At 46.5% G+C, this 9,372-nt stretch overlaps 1 long non-coding RNA gene across 1 annotated transcript; it reads left to right on the top strand.

Annotated features, from left to right (window-relative positions):
* Positions 1-2,906: 2,906 nt before the first annotated feature.
* On the top strand, positions 2,907-8,367 carry LOC122389099. Its single transcript, XR_006257910.1, has 2 exons — positions 2,907-3,437; positions 7,356-8,367. It is a non-coding gene; the product is annotated as an uncharacterized LOC122389099 (long non-coding RNA).
* Positions 8,368-9,372: the final 1,005 nt, after the last annotated feature.

Raw genomic sequence — 9,372 nt, 5'->3', positions numbered from 1 at the left:
GAAAAGGCAATCGAAGAAAAGGCACCTTTGGGCATTGATTATTTTTGCTTGCCATCGCTTAGTGAATTTTTTCATGTTGCATTGTGTTAATAAACTTGGTAATGTGTTTTGCAGGTCCGGGGCTGGTCCTCTGGCGTGCAGGACGGCGAGGAGTGGCTACCTGCACATAACAACACAATGACTGGCACCGAGCTGAGGGCATAAAATCACATCATATCGACTTCAGCATCTGTCTCCCAGCTTTGGAGACGTCGCCCGACTCCCTGAGTGGCGAGCGCCAGTTTCCGAAAGGAAGTTGAGGAAGGCGACCCGAAAGCACCCGCTGGGCTGCCGACACTCCTGCGCTGCCAGCAGGGCGTGCTGCGCAGTAAAGCCTCGCTGCGTGGTCTGTACGACATCCGACACCGGCACCCAGACGTGCAGTTTCTGATGACATCCCACCTCAGCCAGGGCTGCCCCGAGAATCTGCTAGTGCTGACTGCCTGCTGCTGAGGCCGACCTGCCGACGACCTGCCGGACCTGTCGCCGCCCTGGTGAGCCTGAGCCGCCCTGGGACTTGCCGCCGTGTCTACGCTGCCGCCCTGGTGAAACTGCCGTCGCCCTGCCGAACCTGTCGCCGCCCTGGTGAGCCTGCGGCCGCCCTGGACCTGCTGCCACCCCGGCGGACCTGCCGCCGCGTCTACGCTTCCGCCCTGGTGAAACTGCCGTCGCCCTGCCGGATCTGTCGCCGCCCTGGTAAACCTGCTGCCGACCTGTCGCACCTGCCACCGCCCTGGTGAATCTGCTGCCGACCTGCCTGACCTGTCGCTGCCGTGGTGAACCTGTTACCGACTTGCCGGACCTTTCTCGCCGCCTTGACGAGCTTGGGGAGCCTGTGCTGAGGTGCCACCGCTCTGTTTCACGTGTTATGTTGCCCGGTTCCTGGCTGTCGCGGAGTCAATCGGCACATTGTGTTTGGAGAGGCGACATCTTGTACAACTTTCCGACAGTTCGGAGCATTTTATTGTACCTACTCAAGTCGCAAGAGATTAGGCTTGTGCCTTATTTGTCCTCTACCAATCTGTCCAAGATGGTTTTTTAACTACGATTTATGGTATGACATAAACCGGTATATTGTGTACGCATTTGGTTCGTTCCAGTCAGAAGTTTGGAATGTGTACATATACTTGTGTTACGGTACAATTTCGGTTTGTGCAGTTCACACCTCTCTTAATTATGGGGCGAAATAGACGCAAAACCAGGGCTGCGGAGTCGGAGTCAGGGTCGACAGTTCTGACCGGACTCGGAGTCGATTTTGGAAACCGAGTCGGAGTCGGGGTCACCGAAAATCCATCGGCTCCGCCAGGGCTGCGGAGTCGATGGATTTTCGGCGACTCCGACTCCGACTCCGACTCCGGCTTTAAAATACCAGCTCCGGCTCCGACTCCGGGCAGAATTGTCGACTCCGACCGACTCCAACTCCCGACTCCGACTCCGCAGACCTAGCAGGGCTGCGGAGTCGACATATTTTCGGTGACTCCGACTCCGACTCCGGCTCGGGTTTCTAAAGTCGACTCCGACTCCGACTCCGGTCACAACTGTCGACTCCGACCGACTCCGACTCCGACTCCGCAGCCCTGGCCGCTCCGCAGATCTGGCAGGGCTGCGGAGTCGGAGTTAGAGTCGGTCGGAGTTGATTACCCAGCCCGGAGTCGGAGTCGGAGTTGGTTTTTGGAAGTCGCGGTTGGAGTCAGAGTCACCAGAAATCCATTGACTCCGAAGCCTGGCGCAAAACTAAGGCGATTTTCATCTACGAGAGAGCCGCCGATGTGCTGGCCGGATCACCGGCGGGGCGCACGTTGGCTCGGTCCGATCCCAATAATGTCGCCAAATCTTTGGTTCGAGTAACAGCTGGTCCTGATTTGCTTCACTGAGGAAACATCACACCGTTCTGCCTTGCATCGGACATCAAAACTGCACTAAAATCCGCTGAAAACGTATTTAAACGTCCGTCCTCCATAATGGCTACGGACGGCGGCCGGCGAGTTACCATCCCAGTGACGTCATTCGGGCCCGGTAGGGGGACGGTAAAAAAAAGCCTGATGACCATACCTGGTTATATGGCCTTGGGTAGTAGGTACCTACTTTTAAAACCTATATTTTATCTTGAGAGGTTATCACTTATCAGTGCTAGGCTGGCTGATTTTGTATTTTATCTTCTTTTCCTTATTCTTCCTCTTCTTCCTTGAAGGGTTTGGGGTTTAATTGAGATTCAAAAAACGGGGCAAAGGTATGTAGTTGATGTTGTTATGATTTGTTTGTCAATTGTCTTGTAACAATTAGACTTCAACGTATGTAGGTATTCTACCCCAAAGCTGTAGGTACCTATAAATCCCTTGGCCCCTGCCCAGAGCCTAGTCATTTTGTGACGCTCCTCCCCCCTGTTCCGTCAATTTCATCCTCGGGCTAGTCAAATCCTTTTCCATGCCACAACATCTTGTTCTGGGCTGGACTAAAACAATTTTATCTCATGTGGTTAGCTCCCGTATAGGACTAGAGCGCTCCCGTAGCCGGTTGCAGTGAGTGTCAGGGGGATGAGTGGCCTGTCCACTGGATGGGTCCAGCTTTAACAACCCACCAGGGCGCCAGCCCAGGCCATTGTCATATTAGTAAGGCAGATGTCGCATGAGTGGGCATATGCACGTATTTTGTTTTTGCAACAAAGAATAGGCGCTACCCGCAGGCGCCCGCAGAAACTGCAATGTTGGTTGTGGGTTGGGTAAACTTGCTTTCAAGCTGTTGTGTTGTAGACAGCATGTTTTAACTTAGGTGACAGTTTCTAAATCCATTAGTGATAAGTTTTATTCATTTTGTATGATTATTTTCCTTAGTAGAAAAAAGTGGCAGGGTCACCATCATCTCAGTTGGGCAAACTAGGCGGCGGGAATCAAAATATGGAGGCATCAAAATATTGATTCTGGTGGGCGGAGCTTTGACCATATATGGGCATAGAATCAATATTTTGATTCAATTTGGGACACTCCCACCTTCAGACGACCCGTTACGGCGGAAATAACCCCCATGACGGCGAGATTTTTTGACAAGTCAATACAAAAAACTTCCCCGCTTCAATTTTTCGCTGCATGGCTATCAGCCGTTTGTCGCGCGTACCTTTACGAATGGCATAAAGATTCCGCCGCCATAATTCAACAAAAACGTGCTGTTAAAATTTGCTCTGTTTATCATTAACGACGAGCCTTTGTAATTTTTTCATAATTTTGTCTAAAAGAAAATAAAAAATGCGTTATTTAGTGGTATAATTCATTTATAAGAAATATTCTTTTTCTTTGCATCTAGCCACGATTTCCGGTTCCCGCCATTTCGCGCCGGCGTCGTGGGTGTCCGGATGCAACGTAGTGCTCCCGGTTTTATTTTGTTTAAGCGACCTTTTCTGAAGTGTAAGTAACAATGGATCATATTTTAAGACACTTTGAAGTGTGTTTTTCAATTTCAGGCATGTGATCTTAACGTTTCTTACCGAAAACTCATTTTAAGAGATGGTTTTAGGAACATGGCGCGGCACTATGGTTGGAAACGGCCTCACGGATGGCCGTGGGCAATTTCGGAATATATGTATATTTGGGGTGTCATTCTGTTGGAAATTGATGAAATGTTTTGAATTGGGCAGAAAAAATTATTTAGTTGCGCATTTAGTCTCCATTATTGTACATGGAATCGGGAGTTTCTGATAGTGACTTTTTTGGTGCGCCGTCAAAGGTTTAAACAACCGCGCTGGTGATAGCATGGGGAGTACCTCCATGACGTTGTAAAACTGGATTATTATATATCAAAATAATCCTTGTTATGTTGGCTATCGAGTGGAGTGACTCTTTTTCCCATGCGTGTTCAAAATCAGGAACGGCAGTCGGCATTGCATTCTGTTTGCAGTGTCACCACAGCAATATTTGCAAAATTACGTTTATGTTTCATTGGACATACAAAAAGTTCTCCATCGACCTCCATTGAGCTTTTTGGTAGAATAAATCTCTGTTCAATTCTGCGTAAGGGGAACGTAAAAGCAGACTGCGCACTTGTGCGCAAAATCGTCCGTGAAGCTTCATCTCCCGAGGCGTACCTACCCGTCGCTTCGTTAGCACCAGGTCGGCTCGTCAGTCTTGCAATCGCTTATCCAAGGCCATCTATAGAAGGTACAGTCACTCCCCCGCCGACCAATCAGAGACAGATCCTGAGTGACGTCACCCCTGATGCTCGAAAGGGGTACTCCATTCCTTTACAACGTAAAAATGACTAACTTCATTTGACGATTGTTGGTGACACTTTACACATATCGCTCAACCATTGATGTCACTGGAAAGTACAACTTATTTTCTAGCGATAAAAAAGAGCAGCAATATGCTAAGAAATGGCCAGTTTTGAAGATATAGACGATTTAAAAACCCTCTGCAGTTGCAGGAAAGCAGCGTAGAAACGCATCGAGCTTATATTTTTACTATGAATAAATCATTTTTCAGTAAGTTTTTAGATATGGTATCGATTTATTTAACAACTTTATTACAATATTTTTATTACTTGGAACTTTATTTCAAAATAATATTTTCAAAAATGGCAACTGTTGGCAAGTAGCTTTGAAGCGATTGTGGCGCGCCGCGCCATTATTGTCCTGAGGCCCCCATATGATGTCATCAAAAGTGGAGTGACATGGGCCTGCGCTTATCCTTATAAATGATGGTAAGAAGCAGGGCTGCGGAGTCGTGGTGGCGCCAAATCCGACTCCGACTACGACTCCGACTCCTGACTCGTTGCCATGACTCCGGCCGACTCTGTCTCCGACTCCGGACCCCTGCCAGTGTTTCGGAGTCGTGATGGAGCTGTTCCGATTCGGACCGACTCCGACTTCCACTGCGGGCTCCTGACCGACCCCGACTCCGACTCCGACTCCTGGCTCGTTGCCACGACTCTGGACGACTCTGACTCCGACTCCGACTCTGACTCCGACTCTGACTTCGACTCCGCACCCCTCGTAAGAAGTAACTGCTCGCCCCTGCACTTGGAGTATGGATATCGTGCAAACGTGTATGGATATCCTGGAGTATGGATATGGATATCCACCGACAGAGCAGACATACAGACATGCTGTAAACGCCATTACACTGCCAATACCATGGCAAATCAAATGGCTATCTATGGTTTTTGATCATCGTTCTACATTTTCCAAAATCTTGAACTGAATGTTGGCAATTTCTCGTGACTACTTCACGACCATGACGCATGCATTTCTGAAATTGATCTTTTTTCAACCAGCCACGTACTCGTAAGTCGTATGATAAAATGAATGTCACCATCGTGTTCTACGCCCAAAAGTACCCGTAAAACATGTGTCATGCATGGGCTGTGAATAGGTACCAGTTTTAATTTTCGGAGTTATGTGCTTACCTGATTGACCTGACTTTGACCCTGGCCAGTGGCCTATGTTTGACTGACCCCTACATTGATCTGACACTTTTTTAGCACTTATATGAAGGGTTGTGACAGTTGTGACAGTTGTGACAGATTGTTTAGGACCAACTGATGACTGAATTTATTTAGGACCAACTGATGACGATATAATCGAAACGCGAAACGCGAGGCACCGATTGCGAGGTTCTAAAGTCCATGCTACTGAAAGCCCGATTTCAAATGTTTGACCTGACCTTGACCCGACCTGTGACCTCGAAATTCAGCTTTAAAGTATTCATGTGAATCGTCTCGTCCCGTTCTTCTTTCTTTTGCCGCGCCTCGTGCGTTTCGCTGCGCCTATTTGTTCGCGAGTTATCGGCTGGGGGCGTTGAACGCCCCCCCCCCCCCGGCAAACGGCGGATGGGGAATTACCCTAGCAACTGCCGGGTTAATCTGACGCATGTTTTGTCATTTGATCGTCATTTTATTTCTTACTTTTTTGCCCAATCTAAAAAAAAATCATAAATACTCTTTCTCCAAATTTTTGACCCTTTATGACCGATAGTAAGACACTGTGCGTCACTACGTTGATATTTCTCGCCCTAAAGCATAACAACAATATCCATTCAGTAATAGCAGTATTCAAAACATGTTCAAAATGCCTCGCGATATCGATAACATAACGAAAGACATAGGCGACTTATAACATACTTGCAATGATGACGTCACACACGCGTGACGTGACGTGACCTCGTCATTTCTGAGTTACTGTATGATGCACGAAAGACACTGGTATACCTATGCAAAGTTTCATCGCAGTCGGTCTACGCATTAACAAGTTATGGGCAAAACATTTTTTCGCGTTGACCCCCGGCCATCCGTGAGGCCGTTTCCAACCATAGTGCGCGGTAGCGACGTCAGCGGCGCGGGACGCCTTCTCACTCTTCTATTGTTTTTTTAAGCTATATATTTTTTGAAAATGATGTCTTAGGTGTAGTATTTCAGTGAAATATGATGTCCTCTAAAATTTACGGTATAAATTAGTTACAAGAAGCCTAATGTTTTGTCTCACATTATAGAATTGTTGGGTGGACTCATGAAATTGGGGCAGTGCATGTCCTGTATTTTACATTATTTGGATGTTTTAGCCTCTGCTTGTGTCTCACTCACCCAATTGTTGCTACAACTTTTATTTGTAGCATTTAAATTTTTAAGGGCAACTAGGCTATTGACTTGTTCCAAGTTAAGATTGAAAAGTCGCAGTGCATGTTCGTGTTTGCCTTATCTAAATAGTAGGTATGTAAGCTTGGCTTGTAATTGCTTCGCCCATTTTTGCTACATATTTAATGATGCTTATTTTAAGTGTAACAAAAGCAAGTTGCTGAATGGTGTAAGCCATATTTACATTATGCGTGATCTTCCAGAAAATTATGTGTCTAATGTACGTCAGTCCAGGGAATGCTGGATAGTTAATGTTCAGGATTGTCCATGCCAATGTTAATTTTAGAGGCCAGTTTTATCAACACAAATAGCTGCCTGCTGGATTTTTTTGCCTAAAGACTGCTTCACATATGGAGCGTTAACATGATGGGCACGTAAACGGATAGGGCTGTACCGTTCATGCTCTGTATGTGAAGTAACTTTTAGTCAAAAAAAAGTCCAGCTGCCACCTATTTTTCTGTTGGTACAACTGGCCTCAAATCTACTTTTTTGGCAGAATTTATATAACTGCATGAGATGACAGTTGTTGGTGCACCTGGTGGCATTCAGTGGAAATTTAAGTGACATTAAGTATTTAATTTTTTATTGAATATATTCTAAAATTAATAGTTGCTGAACAAGTAGAATAATAACACATATAGTTTCCTAATTTATTGTTCACAAATGTCCTAATTATTGTGTTCTGTTGTTTGCTGCAGGTCAACCAAGGTTCAAACACTGGTCGTTGCGGGGATCGGCTTCAGAGGGTCAAGGGTGGCGTCTTGAATCGCTGTTCAGTCGACAGGCAGCTGTACGACAACGCCATCCCTGTCAACCAGAGCGTCGACCGAAGTAGGGCGGCGTTGCGCGGACCTGGCCGCACCCGACCAACCGGTGGAGTACCTGACGGGCTGGGCGGAGACTACCTACATCACGACCTTTTGAACTTTGATCTCGTGGCGAGAAACAATATGACGTAAGGAAGTGTGTATGTGGCTGGCGGGGCCGAGGGTGAAATGCGCCACGTGTTTATCCTGCCGGATGACGACAGCGTCACCAACCTGTCAAAGAACGAGCTGGTGCAGCGCGTGATGACTGCCATCTCGTCCCTAGAACCGGAGTAGAAAAACGTGCGCATAGCCCAAATGAAGCGAACCAAAACACAGACAGGACTGATAGCTTTTCGGTCGAGAATGTTCTGAAGATGCTCATCAGTAGACCAATTGGTGACCGCTTTCGGTGGTAATATGGGATCTTGTGGTGTTCCAAAGCGACCTGCTCTGGGTGTGGACATAAGTGGCTCAACCTGACAGGATTGATGTTTTAGGTAGCCGTGCTAATCATAAACCCCATATTGAGTGTATATGTACAAATTTTGTTTATATTTATTTCATGTATTTGATTCGAAACTGAAAATTGCTCTTTGTAATTAGGCAACATCGAGACGTTGAGGTCATTCTCCAGACGTTTATTTGTTTTTTCTTACCTGTCCACGGTATGTCTTATTGGTTAGGTCTCAGTTTCAAATATTATTAACTGCATGTTTTGCAAATACGTAGCCATATTGAATAAGAGACGTCCTAAAAGTGAGTATTGCTTTGCATGGGATGTGAGCATCAACGACAGGGCTTTGTGATGGCAAATGTGTGGCAATTGCAGGGATCGTAGTGAAATGTGTTATGAATATCATCGTATTATTTGCGACTGCAAATACATCCGTGTATATTTTCATTCAAAGTGTGCAATTTGTGCAACGGGCTTGAGTATATTGTTCGGCGAAATATCTCTTACTGTACTCCACAGAAATGGGACGGGATACAGATGCGTAGAAACACATTCATGAACACGTGAAAGACGATAAGTAAACTTTTTTTTTACTCAAAATCAATGCTACAAAGCAGGGATGTGGAGCCGTGAAAATGGCAGACGGCTTCGGCTCCGGAGGGGAAAATCGGCTCCGGCTCCGAGTAAAATGGTCGGGCTTCGGTTCCGGCTCCGACTCAGTACAACCCCTATACAAAGGTCAGCACGGCTCCCTTCACGCATTCCCTCGAAGGCTTGCGGCTTTGAGCAGGGAGCCAGGGTGAGTGCTGAAAATCCCTGGTCTACCGTGGGAATAAGGTCTAGAAAAAAATTACACGATCCTGTGCTGATAATATCTTCATGAATTTATTGAATTTGCATTATTTGCACACAAGAAACATTCCATAAATCGATTTGAAGAGTGAAGTACGTCTGCAGAAAGTCAGTTCGCAGAATCAATATATTGATAAACCAGCTGATTTCAGAATCAAAATAATGATTAGCCAGCTGTTTGCGGAATCAAAACATTGATTCTCGCCGGGATTAGCCGCCGTGATGAATCAATTTCTTGATTATTTTCAAGACGCTTTCCTAAACTAACCAAAGAGGTTAGGGCTATTGTTTCGTGCCTGGCGGGTAGCTTCAACGTTGTTCTTCATTTTGTGAAGAAACTATCTTGAAATTATAGCCGGTTGCTGAAGAATTGACGTTTCTGTGATGAGCGCTGTTCGGCAGCCGGCTATTTTGTGTGCAGGGTATGACGTATTTCACGAGCCGACGTCACAGGCGGTGACGTCGGCTCGCGCGCGAGCCGAGCGCCAACGACAAACTAACGGGAACCCTCGGACACCCTCGGGGCATAAACCGCGGAGTAGCATATTGAGCGAGTCTTATACGGAAAATTCATATATTTTCGTTTCTCAAATGATAATC

This window comes from Amphibalanus amphitrite, unplaced genomic scaffold (assembly GCF_019059575.1).
Source record: "Amphibalanus amphitrite isolate SeventyFive unplaced genomic scaffold, NRLGWU_Aamphi_draft 000343F_arrow, whole genome shotgun sequence".
Taxonomy (NCBI): Eukaryota; Metazoa; Arthropoda; class Thecostraca; order Balanomorpha; family Balanidae; genus Amphibalanus; species Amphibalanus amphitrite.
The sequence above is the reverse complement of the archived record's forward strand: the minus strand, read 5'-3'. Positions and strand labels throughout refer to the sequence as shown.